A 12,422-nucleotide genomic window follows, 5' to 3' on the forward strand; every position below is an offset into this window, starting at 1 on the left:
AAATAAAATGCTGCTTTTTCTTTTATTACTTCTATTCCATCTTTACTTTTAAAATTAGGATCCAAGTTTTTCACCTATGCAATCTTTCTTCTGCCTGATGAAATATTTCAACATTTCTTACAAAAGAACTACTGGCAATGACTTCCATCTGTCTTTTTCCTGCCAGAAAATGTCTTTTTTTCTTTATTTTTGAAGAATAATTTCTCTGGCTATACAATTGTACTTTGGTGGGTTTTGTTTTTTGCTTTCATTTTTCTACACCTGTATTTCATTCCTTTCTCTTCTGGCTTGCGTGGTTTCTGACACAAAATTCAATGTAGTTAGTATCCTTGGTCCTCTTTAGGTAACTGGCCCTCCACCCTCCTTGCAATGCTTTGGAATGAGCTATCCACTGTAGCCATGGTTCAGGTAGGCACTGCTATAGCTTATCCAGGCAGCAGACTTTGCTATTGTCCACATGATGCTGGTTTTGCAGGTGTGCAGAATTTAAGAGTTATGGGTACATAGTTTCTTCCACTGAGAATCAAAGAAAATAATATGAGGCCATGCAGAGTTGTACTGTGGGCTTGAAGCACCTGCGGGTTGATGCACAACTGAGGTATGGGAGTGAAGTTGCAATGGAGACCAAGGAAAATTGAAGTGTCAGAAACACTGAACATCCACCAACAAAAACTAAAGCAAGAGTACAGAGCCAGCCTGAGAGAATGGCCAAGTAAAGCCACAATGACAGGGCTACGCAAGCCCATAGGAGCCCACATGTAGCCATGGCGTTCCCTGGGTCCTAGACATGGAGTATTCACATGTAATGTTTACTCTGCTGTGTTTTGGTCTTGCTTTGGGGCTGATCCTACTTTTCTTTTTACCTGTTATTTTTGCTTCTTTCTACTTTTTGAAATAGGAATGGTTGTCCTGTGCCTGTTACATCATTGTACCCTAAAGTATGAAACTTGTTTTTTCATTTAATGGACTCACAATTGGGTTTGCCTTGAATCTAGAGGAAAATCTGGACGTGGACTTCTGAGATTACTATAACAGTTCACTTTGGGATTGTTGAAGATGGAATCAATACATTTTGCATTATGAGAAGAATTTGAATCTTTGGGCACAGTAGCCAAAAGGTTTAGATGAATATTTCCTAAAGGTTGATGTTTTAAAGTTTTGGTCTCCAAGGTGGTACTACTGGGAGATATTGTGGTCTTTTAAATGTGTGTGTGGGGCAACATAGTGGAACATAGTGGAAGGTTCTTATGTCAAAATGGGTGTGCTGTTGGGATCCTGGTCTCTCTTTGCTTCCTGGCTCATGATGTGAGTGGCTTGTTAAAACATGCATACCTCCCCAGGGTCACACAGTGGAATTACCATAAGCCCAAATAAATGGGGCTGCCAATCTTAAACTAGAACCACAGGAAATTTATTGTAGAAATACAAAGCCTACTAAAACAAAGAGCAATTCTTCTAGCTATACAAAATCAGTTGGATTCTTTATTTCACTTCTCTCTTTTTTGGCTTGGATGGTTTTTGAGAAGTAGTTCACTGTAGTTCTTATTCTTGTCCTCCATTGGTAAAGTATTCCCTTACTACACCCATTTGGGCATTTTCAATAGTTTCTCTTTGCCTTTAGCTTTCTACAGTTTGCATATATGTCTCAAATACATGACTTCCAATGTTTATCCTCCTTGCTATTCTCTGGGCTTCCTAGTTCTGTGATTTTGTGTCTGTCATAGCACCAGATGTTTGATAAGTTTTATATTCTTTTTCTGGTCTTCCAGTTATGTATGTGTTACAAGTTTTAAAATTATTCTCCAGTTCTTGGATATTCTGGTCTTTTAAAATGCTTTCTTTTTCTCTTCTTATATTTTATTTTGTGAAGTTTCTATTTATCTACCTACAAATTTTGAAGCACACTAATTCTTCCTTTTCACAAGTCTAGTCTACTAGTGGGTTCATTCATCAGAGATATCTTCACTTGGGGTAAAGTGCATTTGGTTTCTAGACTTTGCTTTTGATATTTTCTTATAATTTCTGTCTACATCAAATGTACATTTGTCCAATGTTTCACTCACAGTTCTTAACATGGTAACTACAGCATTTATAATTCTCTACTCAATAATTCCCATATCTATGTCATATATGAGTCTAATTCTGATGATTGCTTTATTCACTCAGATTTTGTTATGTTTTGCTTTTTGTCATGCTTTGTACTTTTTTTTTGAAACTTGGACAAATATCACTTAGTGAGAATTGAGATAAATACATCTTAGTGTGAGAATTTTTGTTAATCTGGATAGAAGTTAAGCTACATTTAATTTGTTATAGCTTCAAGGTCCAGAAGCTTCAAATTTCTCAAATGCCTTTCCTTTCTTTGTCCCTATTTTGAGTTTTGTCCCCTATTTTGAGCTTCTATACTATCGCCTTTTTTAAAGAAATTCTGTGTCTTGTAGTGTTTTCTATCATGCTAAACGCTGGTGCTATGGGGATACATTTTGGGAAGGCATGCATTTTATAAGATTCTGATAGACTAGTGTCCTTGGATAGACTTGTATCCTTGGAGTATAACTTTTAACAATTGTTTTTTACTCCCTACTTACCACCTAAGTGAGACAAAGAGGATAAAGGCCACTGAAGCCAGGGAGATATCCTCCTCCACACTCACTTTATCCTAAATAAACTTTTGTCATGGAAAATCTTTCAAAATGATTACCCTTTTCCTATCCTTGTATGCTCAGGAAGGAGTTTTTTTCTATTATCACCATGAAAATCAAGTGGCGTTCCCAGAGGAAAAGCCTACAAAAATGTTTGGAGGGGATCCTAGGCTTTCATCTCCCAAGAGTTTCTCACACTTGTGTTAGTACACACTCAGCCTCTAGAATTTTTCAAAATTATAATGTAAGTGTTACATTAAGGCTCCTGTCAGTTTTGTTCTAGGTAAGCAAAGTTTGGCTCCTGTATTTTTTTGGTGCACTTGGCTCTCTAAATCTTAGGGTATTAGTTTGCTGTGAATCTGAAGTTAATTTTTCAATGGTTTCAAAATGGTGAATAATTTTTAGTTTGTCTAACTTTTGCTTATTGTAGCAATAGGAGTGACATTTTCCAAAGACTTTACATTATGAATTTAAATCAGAAATTTTTGTTTTGATTCTTAATCTCTCTAGTTATTTTGATACTATCTGTAACTCATTTATTCAGTCAGTTTTTAAAATTTTCTTAAATAGTTTATACATAGATATTTTATATTTCATATCTGAATTTTGAATAAATTTATTTGCTGATCTTAATTTAAAGAATTGCAAGAATTAAGTACAGAGTTTTATATATGTTACTTTCCTGTGGAGAAAATCTGAGTTTTAATTCTGTTGTTTTTCATTAGGCATTTATCAGTGCAGTCACTTCTAATTATTATCTGGGTTTAGGATTTTCCTGACTCTAAGGGTATGAAATATTCTATCCCCAGACATATGTAAAAACATCATTGCTTTATTTTCTAGTTATAGTACTGTCAGACATATTCATTTTGGTTTTATTTTATTTTAACCTTCACATCACTAAGGTTGTAGACACTGTAAACAGTTTTAGCTATCAATTCAGACATAAGAACAAGAGATCTATCTTCTCAGTACTGGCATTTTTTCAGGGTAGCCTTGGTCTCGATTTTGCTATATGTTCTTGTTTATTTTCATTTTATTTTTGGTGATGGGGATTAAAACCAGGGTCTTGCACATTCTAGGCAAGTACTCTAGTGCTCTACCACAAAGCTACATCCCCAAATCTACATTACTATTTCTGATCTTGGTTTAATGGCATGAGCCCTTTAAAAATTTCACATCATTTTTCAATATGTTCAGAAATATATTTTAAATGTTTAACAAGAAAGAATGAACTGCTGCAAATGATATCAATTTTTTCCCATTGCCTAAAACCAGTATCTATGTTTCCTGGTCCTTAAAGTACTCTGTCTTCTATCTTTCATTTTTCTTAACTTCTATTGCATGTTTTGAAGTACTATGCATATTTTAAATAATAAATTGTTGCTCAATTATTAATATGTGTTGTTCTGGAATCAAACACATTCTGAAGATATAAATAAAGTCATCAGGATATTGTTTTAGACTAAGTTTTCTACAATGGATCCAAAATAGATAAGAGTAAAAATAAAAATGGAGTCACCCATGCTAAAGTTCCTTGTCACCACAACAAAACTAAATTCCTATCTAATTGTTCTAACCAACAAGGATAAAAAATTTTTCAAATAGTCCAGTTTCGGGGGGCATGATAATGAAGTCCACTCTATTTTAATCCTTACATTCAAAAGGTAATCAGAAGTAACCTTTTGCTAATCAAGTAATTATTTTTCTATTTTCTTTCTTTCGGTTCCCACCTTGCAAAGAAAATAAGTTTCAAATGACCAATTTATGCTGAGAGTTCTTTACTTCCGTCTTCTTCTGTCCTTCTCTGTCTGCAAAATCAGCCTCTTCTGTTCACTCATTCTATTTTATGGAATAAGGTATTGCCTGATTCTAGAATCAGAAATAAAGCTAATTTACATTTTAAACTATTTGTGGTAATACTAACTTTTGACAAAACCCCAAAGCAGCAATTTCTGTGATAATAAGTAATAAATCTCTCAACTTAGCTCAGTGTGCAATCATCATATTTGTTTTCTAAGTTGTTGTTGCAGTATGGGGCACTTGTTTTTCAGAAACAGAAAACCCTTATTCCCACTCCCTTTCTTTCTCTGCTGTCATCTGTTGCTTTTGTCCTCTCTCCACACTAGCCTTGTGAATGAAATTGATAATCCTTGAAAATGCTGTGAATACTTGCTCCTTATGGATTTTTGCAGTTGACAATTTCTTTAGCTTCTATATTTTACTTCACATAATAAAAAGTTTTCTTCCTATTTTTGTTGGTCCTAATTGCATTATGACATTACTTCTCACTGGCTAACCTGTGTCAAATTGTGCCTTTTCCAAACTCTTTTTTCATCCCCTTTACTAGATTTATTTTCCTCTTTAGGATATATCACCATGTAAGTGTTATAACTTTTACTCATTTTTTATTTGTTGTGTTTTTCTCCAGGAAAAGGTCCTAAGAAGGTAGGTCTCTTGTATTCATATTTATTATTGATGTTTAATTTCTTGGTATACTTCCTAAAATATATTAGGATCTCAATAATTATACATTAAATGCATAATTGTATTAAGTGATCAACTATGTTTATAGGTCTGTATGTAAATGGTAATTGCCCTTATCATCAGAAAATCTTCTTATATTTTATTTCTTCATTTATTTATTTTTAAAGATTATTTAAACATTTTTATTATTATATGACAGTTATACGGGGGGAGGGGGTTCATTGTGACATTCCATATGTACATATATTTTACCCCAGTTTGGTTAATTTCTTCTTTCTTCTTTCTCCTCCTCCTAAAAATGACCTCTACAATTTTCAATGTTCCATATGACTACATGGATATAAATTACCAGCCATATTTCCCCTCTTTATCCTCTTCTTTACCTTCCGTCTTCCACTGTCACTCTCCCCTTAACATGACCTATTTTACATTCCTGTCCTTCATTATTCACATGTCTGTTTATTGTTCAGTGAGGTTTTGTCTTAATATTTTACCTGTAAATATATGGTATAATAATCAGTCTAACACTCTCTAAATTCTTCCTTACTCTTTTCTCCCTATCCAGTATTATTCAAAAATTTTCACAAATACCTCTTCTAAGGAATCTTAGTAAGAAACAGAGCCTTCTTTCCACTGAAAAGATTAATTAAATACTCTGACTTTCATAACCTTCCTTGTAGATGGTTGCATGACCACTTAACTATATCAGATATTTTTCTTTGAATTATAACTTAGGGATACATAGCAACAGAATCAAATGAACATAAATCCATGCCCAGTAAGGTTAGAACTCATTTCATTAGTAACAAGAGAATAGGCTTTGCCATGCAGATTCTATTTTCCAGAGCCAGTGCTGGACGTTGTGTCATCTAGTATCAGCACTTACTTGTAAGATGGTAGCTTTCAGGCCACTGTCTCTATAGCACAATCCTGGTAATGATTATGACTTCTGCCTAATCTTTTAATCACATTTATTTCCCCCAAAGTTTGTTACCCACAATGAAATGGTAAGTATAGAAATACATTGCAGATAACTAAAATTATTTTTTCCAACTGTTGCTGCAAGTCTGTGCAGGCCCCATTCACCTAAATTAATGCAAAGAACTTTTATCTGGTTTCCTTGACACTCTCTACATTCAAAATCATCCTTTCAACACATTCCTACCCAATTCTCTATAGAAGAACCTTATCTCAGCATAGTAAAGTCTATATATAACAGACCTATACCTAACATTATGCTAAGTAGGTAAAAGCTTTAATCATTTCCTCTACTATCAAGAATGAGACCCTGAATATCCACTATCATGACTCTTATTAAATATAGCACTTAAACACTTAGCTAGAATAACAACAAAAGATAAAGGGGATGTAAATAGCAAAGGAAAAAGTCAAATAACATTTGCTGGCAAATGACAAGATCCTATGCTTAAAAGATCCAAATTCTCCACCCAAAGACATTTAGATCTAATAAGTACGTTCAGCAAAACACTGGGACACAAAATCAGCATATAAAAATCATAGATTTTCTATACATCAACAACAAACTGGATGGTAAAGCAGTCAGCAAAACAGTCCGATTCACAAAAGCCACAAAAAAATTAAATAAAATGCCTAGGCATAAAGCAAACCAGAGATGTTATAGACATCTATAAAACTATAAAACACTGAAGAAAAAACTCAAGAAGACACAAGAAGGTGGAAAGACTTCCCATATCAGCAGAATTAATATTGTTAAAATAGCAATTTTACTAAAAAAAAAAATCTATGAAATCCCTGTCAAAATTATAATGGAATACATTACAGAAATAGAAGAAATAACTCTAAAATTCATATGGGAACATAATAGTCAAAAATGTTCAAATCAATCCTTAGAAAAAAGAGCAAAGGATATCACAGTATCTGATTTGAAACTATACTACAGAGCCATAGCAACAAAAATAACATGGTGCTGGCACACACACACACACACACACACACACACAAAGAGAGAGAAAACAGACACACAGAACAATGGAATAGAATAGAATATCCAGAAATAAGCCAAAGCAGCCACAGTCATTTATTTCTTGACAAAAGTACCAAAAACATACATTGGAAAATAGTGAATTAATGAATATCCATATGTAGAGAACTAAAACTACATTTCTCTTTCACCTTGTATAAACACCAACTTAAAATGTGTCAAAGCCCTTAACGTTAGAACTGAAAATTTGAAACTAGTAGATGAAAACATGCAGGAAAAACATCAAGATCTATTCATAAGTAATAACCTTATGAGTAGGACTTAATTTTCTTCGAGATAATAGCAAGAATTGACAAATAGGATTGCCTCTAACTGAAAATCATATGCATACCAAAAGACACAATTAACAGAGTAAAGAGATAGCTTACAGAATGATAGAAAATCTTTAGCATATATTCATACACAGGATTTAGTTCTGTCTTTTCTCTCAAAGTAGCTTAACTGAACGCTGCCATCTTGAATCAGTAGCCATTTTAGTTTCACAGAGTTAAAGTTTCATTTTCTTAAGTTTCATATTCTCTCAACATTGCGTTTCATTTCCTTGCTGAGCTGTAATTGTCAACCCCTCCTCTAACCCAAACAGTAGCCAATCATGAAGAGTTTTGAACACAAGCAGTGGTGAGCTTCTAGCCAGGGACACACAACCAGAAGCCCAAGATGAGAGAGAAAAGTTCAATGCTAAAGAAGAAAGAAACCTAGGGAAATAAGGACCAAATACCCTCCAATACCCCTTTGGGACTTATGCTCAAATATTGGGGAGATAATCCTCAAAGGGTAACAAGAAACAAAAAATGATAAGATACTGTTATTTCATTTGGACTGAAGAACCAATATTATTACAACTCTCTGCGTTTTGACCAAAATTTGGGTCCACTGAAGGCTGGGTCTGTCAATTATTGGTAGAGCATGTTAATGACAAGACTCCAGTCACTCAGGAGGAAATTGACTATGCACTTGAAGAAAGAAACTTATTGTCCTGTTTCCCCTAAAGATGACAGAACCTAGAAAGGAATGAGAAAATTTAAAGAAATGGGACCACCTGACTTGACTTCCTTTCCTTATGCTCCTGGGGGGGCTGCCACTGTCATATCACTCTGGGTGGCTTCACCAGAGCCTAAACCTCCAGGGGAAGGCAACTCAGAGGAACAGAATGTGAGTCAAAACTGGATCCAATCACCTCAGCTCCCCCTACAACCACATGCCTACCCTTTTCAGGGTTAAAGAGAGAACTGGAACAATGCAAAAAAAAAAAAATATCCAAAATCTTCTCTTTCCCTCTTCATGTGCTTCCTCACAGGGCTTGTACCTTCTCTGGGAAGTTCCAATGGGAACAGGAAGAATTGGGTTTGAAAATGCACAACTTATCAGCTCCAAAGGAAGAGATTTTAAAAAGGAGCTAAATCCCCTCCTTGAGGATCCTCATGGTGCAGCAGGCCAACTGAACCAATTCTTAAGTCCCCAGGTTTACATATGGACAGAACTCATGTCCATCCTGGGCATACTTTTCACAGGGAAGAGACAGGGATGATCAGGAGATTGGATATGACCATCTGGGAGCATCCTACAAGTCCAGATGTTCATCCTGCAGATGAAAAATACCCCAACCAAGAGCCACCATGGGACAGTAATAATCAGGTACATCAGGCTACATGAGAGGTCTCAGAGATTTAATTATCAAAGAGATGAGAGGCAGTTCCCAGTTACCAGAATATGGACAAAACATTTGATAAACAAGGCAAGGAGGAAGAACCTGCAGAATTTCTAAGCAGATTAAAGGAACAAATGAGAAAATATTCAGGAGAAGACCATCTTGGTCAGGGTATGTTAAAACTGCACTTTGTCACCAATAGCTGGCTAGATATTGCTATAAAATTACAAAAATTAGGTAATTGGAAAGACAGAACATAAAGGAATTATTAAGGGTAGCACAAAAAGTTTACATGAGAAAGGATAAAAAAAAAAAGCTAAAATAATGCTGTCTACTTTAAAAAAACTGACACATAATAAGGCAAGTTCCTGGTCCCAGCATCAAAGGACTCCTCAAAAATGGCATCTGAAACATCAACAAGCCAAAGGACAACAAAAAGGAAAGGAAGAGAATAAGTGTTATAAATGTGCAGTGGAGGGACACTTCAAGAGGGAATGCACCAATTGGAAGCAGGAGGAAAAGGTGGTGACCCTCATGTTCTTTGATGAGGATTAGGGGGTTCATGGGTTCTTTTTCTTTCAGGTATCCTATCAAGAGCCTTGGATAAATTTAAAGGTGGAACCCAACAGGGAGGAAATAACTTTCTGTTTGACTTCAGAGCAGCTCACCTATCCCTAACCTATACCCCTCAAAATATGCAATTGTCTAATGAATGCCTGCTAGTTTGAGGAATAAGAGGGGTGGCATTTAATGTCCCTCTATTTCAAGAGACTCAAGTGAGCTATAAAAACAGACAAAGAACTGGAATTCCTGAAATGTATTTATTCAATAAATCTCAGTACAACCGCAAAAAAAATAAAATAAAATAAAATAAAAACAGACAAAGAAAGACAGTTTTCCTCTTTGTGCTAGAGTTAGGAATCAATTTGTTAGGTCAAGATTTAATAACAAATTTAGGAATTGAAATAAAAATAAACCCAAAAGAAATTCAGGTTGCTCTTAATGTCCTGTCCACAGAGGATGAAGAAAAATCTCCCTTGAGGTTTGGACTTAGAGGGAAACAGAAGAGGACTTAAAATCACTCCAATTCATATTGAACTCTGAAATAAAGAGGAAAATGTCAAAAGAAAACAATATCTCACACCTCTTTAAGGGAGATTGGGATTACAACCCATTAAAGAGGGACTACACTCCAATTTCCAGGGAGAAAGCCAGATATATCTTACCAGCTGGTTCAGGATCTAAGGAAAATTAACCAGATGGTCCAGAGTAGGCATCCCTACACTCTCCTTAGTAAGGTACCCCATGGCCACAAATGTTTTTGTGTGGTTGACTTGAAGGATGATTTCTGGACATGTCCACTCTCAGAGGAAAGTATAGAGATCTCTTCACCTTCAAATGGCAGGATTGCAAAATGGGTAGAAAACAGCAATATACTTATTTATTTATTTTTTGGTAGTACTGGGGTTTGAACTCAGGGTCTCACACTTGGTTGGCAGGCACTCTGCCACTTAAGCCACTCCTCCAGCCTGAAAACAGCATTATAGATGGACCATCGTTCCCCAAGGGTTCACAGAATCACCTAAACTATTTGGGCAAATTCTTGAACAGGTATTGGAAAAATTTGAAGTTCCCCACAAATTGGCCTTTTTCAATATGTAGATGACCTACTGGTTTTGGGAGTCAGACAAACAGTGTTGCCAAAGCCACCATAAGTCTCCTTAATTCTTTGGGTCAATAGGGGCTAAGTGTGTCAAAGAACAAACTACAATTTGTGAAAAATGAGATAAAATAGTTAAGACATTTAATCGGTAAAGGGAGACATAAGCTAAACCCAGAATGAGTATCTGGCAAAGTTGACATGCTCCTACCAAAGACCAAGAGGGAGCTTAGGAATTCCTATGCATTTAAAGCTAAGGATTTATATTTAAAACTTCTTGATGGGGACCCTGACCCCTTCATCTGGAAGCCTGAGGAACTACAGCACACAGCTATCCTTAAACAAACCTTGATTACTGCTATAGTGCTGCCCCTGCCCTCATTGGAGAAATGTTGCCATTTATTTGCCACTGTAGACTGGGGAATTGCCCTGGGAATTCTCACACAAGAACATGAGGGACAGAGACAACCTGTGACTTTAAAAAATTTCTTGACCATGTTTCTAGGGGATGGCCAGATTATGTACAGTCTGTGGCAGCTACTACTCTGTTGGTGGAGGAAAACAGAAAGTTGACCTTTGGAGGGTTTGGATGGGCCTTAATTGTGAGTACTCCACATCAGGTCATCCCCCCTGGATGCCCATATCTGGCAACCAGGACCCAGAACTCCTACTGCCTGTAGGCTTGGATCCCCCACACTTGCAGCAGCTGCCATGGTTCCTGATATCTTGTGCCAGCAAGCAGGCCCCAGGGCTCCCATTGCCTGAAGTCTTGGTTCCCCCATGCCTGTAGTACTTCTGTTCTACCCTTCTGGAGTCCACATCTGGCAAACAGGCTCCAGAATTCCTGTTGCTCAAAGGCTTGGTTCCCCTGTGCCTGCAGCAGCTCCCATGGCTCCTTGAAGCCCATTCCCCAAAACAAGTAGACCCCAGGGTTTCCACAGCCTTGTGTGCACCAGACAATTCAAGCCCAATGGCTTGGCTGCCCCATGGGTACCCTCAGTTTGCTACTCAGTGTCAGGAGCCTGCTGTCACACATACAAGTGAACCCAAAGCTCCATGCTTTGCTATTCTGCTGGTGCCAGGAGGCTTTCCTCTCTACAGAGCATGGAGGTCCATTGCTAATCATCAAGCCTTCCTGTTGAGAGCCTCTGCTACCCTGTTAAAGAGTGGGAACCCAGCTCCTCTACTGAGTGGTAATGTGTCTTTCTGTGGATCTAGAAGACCTGTTTCCCTAAGGCACAAAAAGGCCCAGTGCTTCCCACTGTGTTCAACCACAGGAAAGCCCCCATTTCTCCATTAAAGAACAAAAATACCAGATTTCCCACTGGGAAAGGGGAGGAAAGCTGTAGCCTACTTCTCAGTGAATGGCACCAGAAAGCTTGCCTCTTGAGGTGCACAGAACCTCAGTGCTCCCTTCAGTGCCTGATAGTTGGGGAGTCCCTGCTCCCCCCATCAAAGGTGAGAATGTTAGGTTCCATACTGAAGGGAGGAAAGCTGTAACCTGCTACTCTGTGGACAGCACCAGAAGGCCTGCTTCCCCAAAGTGTACAGAAGCCCAGAGCTTTATTCTACACCTCACTGCAGAAGAGTCCCCTCTCTTCCTTCCAAGTGCTGGAATTCTTGCTACTCTACTGAGTGGCAATCTGTTACTCTGCTGGTATTTGGAGGCTTTCCTCCCCAAGTGCACAGAGAACCAGTGCTCCCCACTGTGACTGCAGGAACGTCCAGTACCCCCATCAAAGAGCAAGAACTCTAGTGCTCTTGCTGACAGGAGAAAAGAGTTAATCTGTACCACAACAAGAATTCTGCAGGGGTAACATTTCCAGCATATCCCTCTCTGAGAAAAACTGCTTGAACCCCAGGAGAAAAAACTGAAAACACCAACTACAGGGGCACAAAGGATTAAAACCCTAACCAAAAATAACTTCAGATGGGTAAATCTCAACATGGAATGAAAGAGCA

Source organism: Castor canadensis, chromosome 13, assembly GCF_047511655.1.
Source record: "Castor canadensis chromosome 13, mCasCan1.hap1v2, whole genome shotgun sequence".
Taxonomy (NCBI): Eukaryota; Metazoa; Chordata; class Mammalia; order Rodentia; family Castoridae; genus Castor; species Castor canadensis.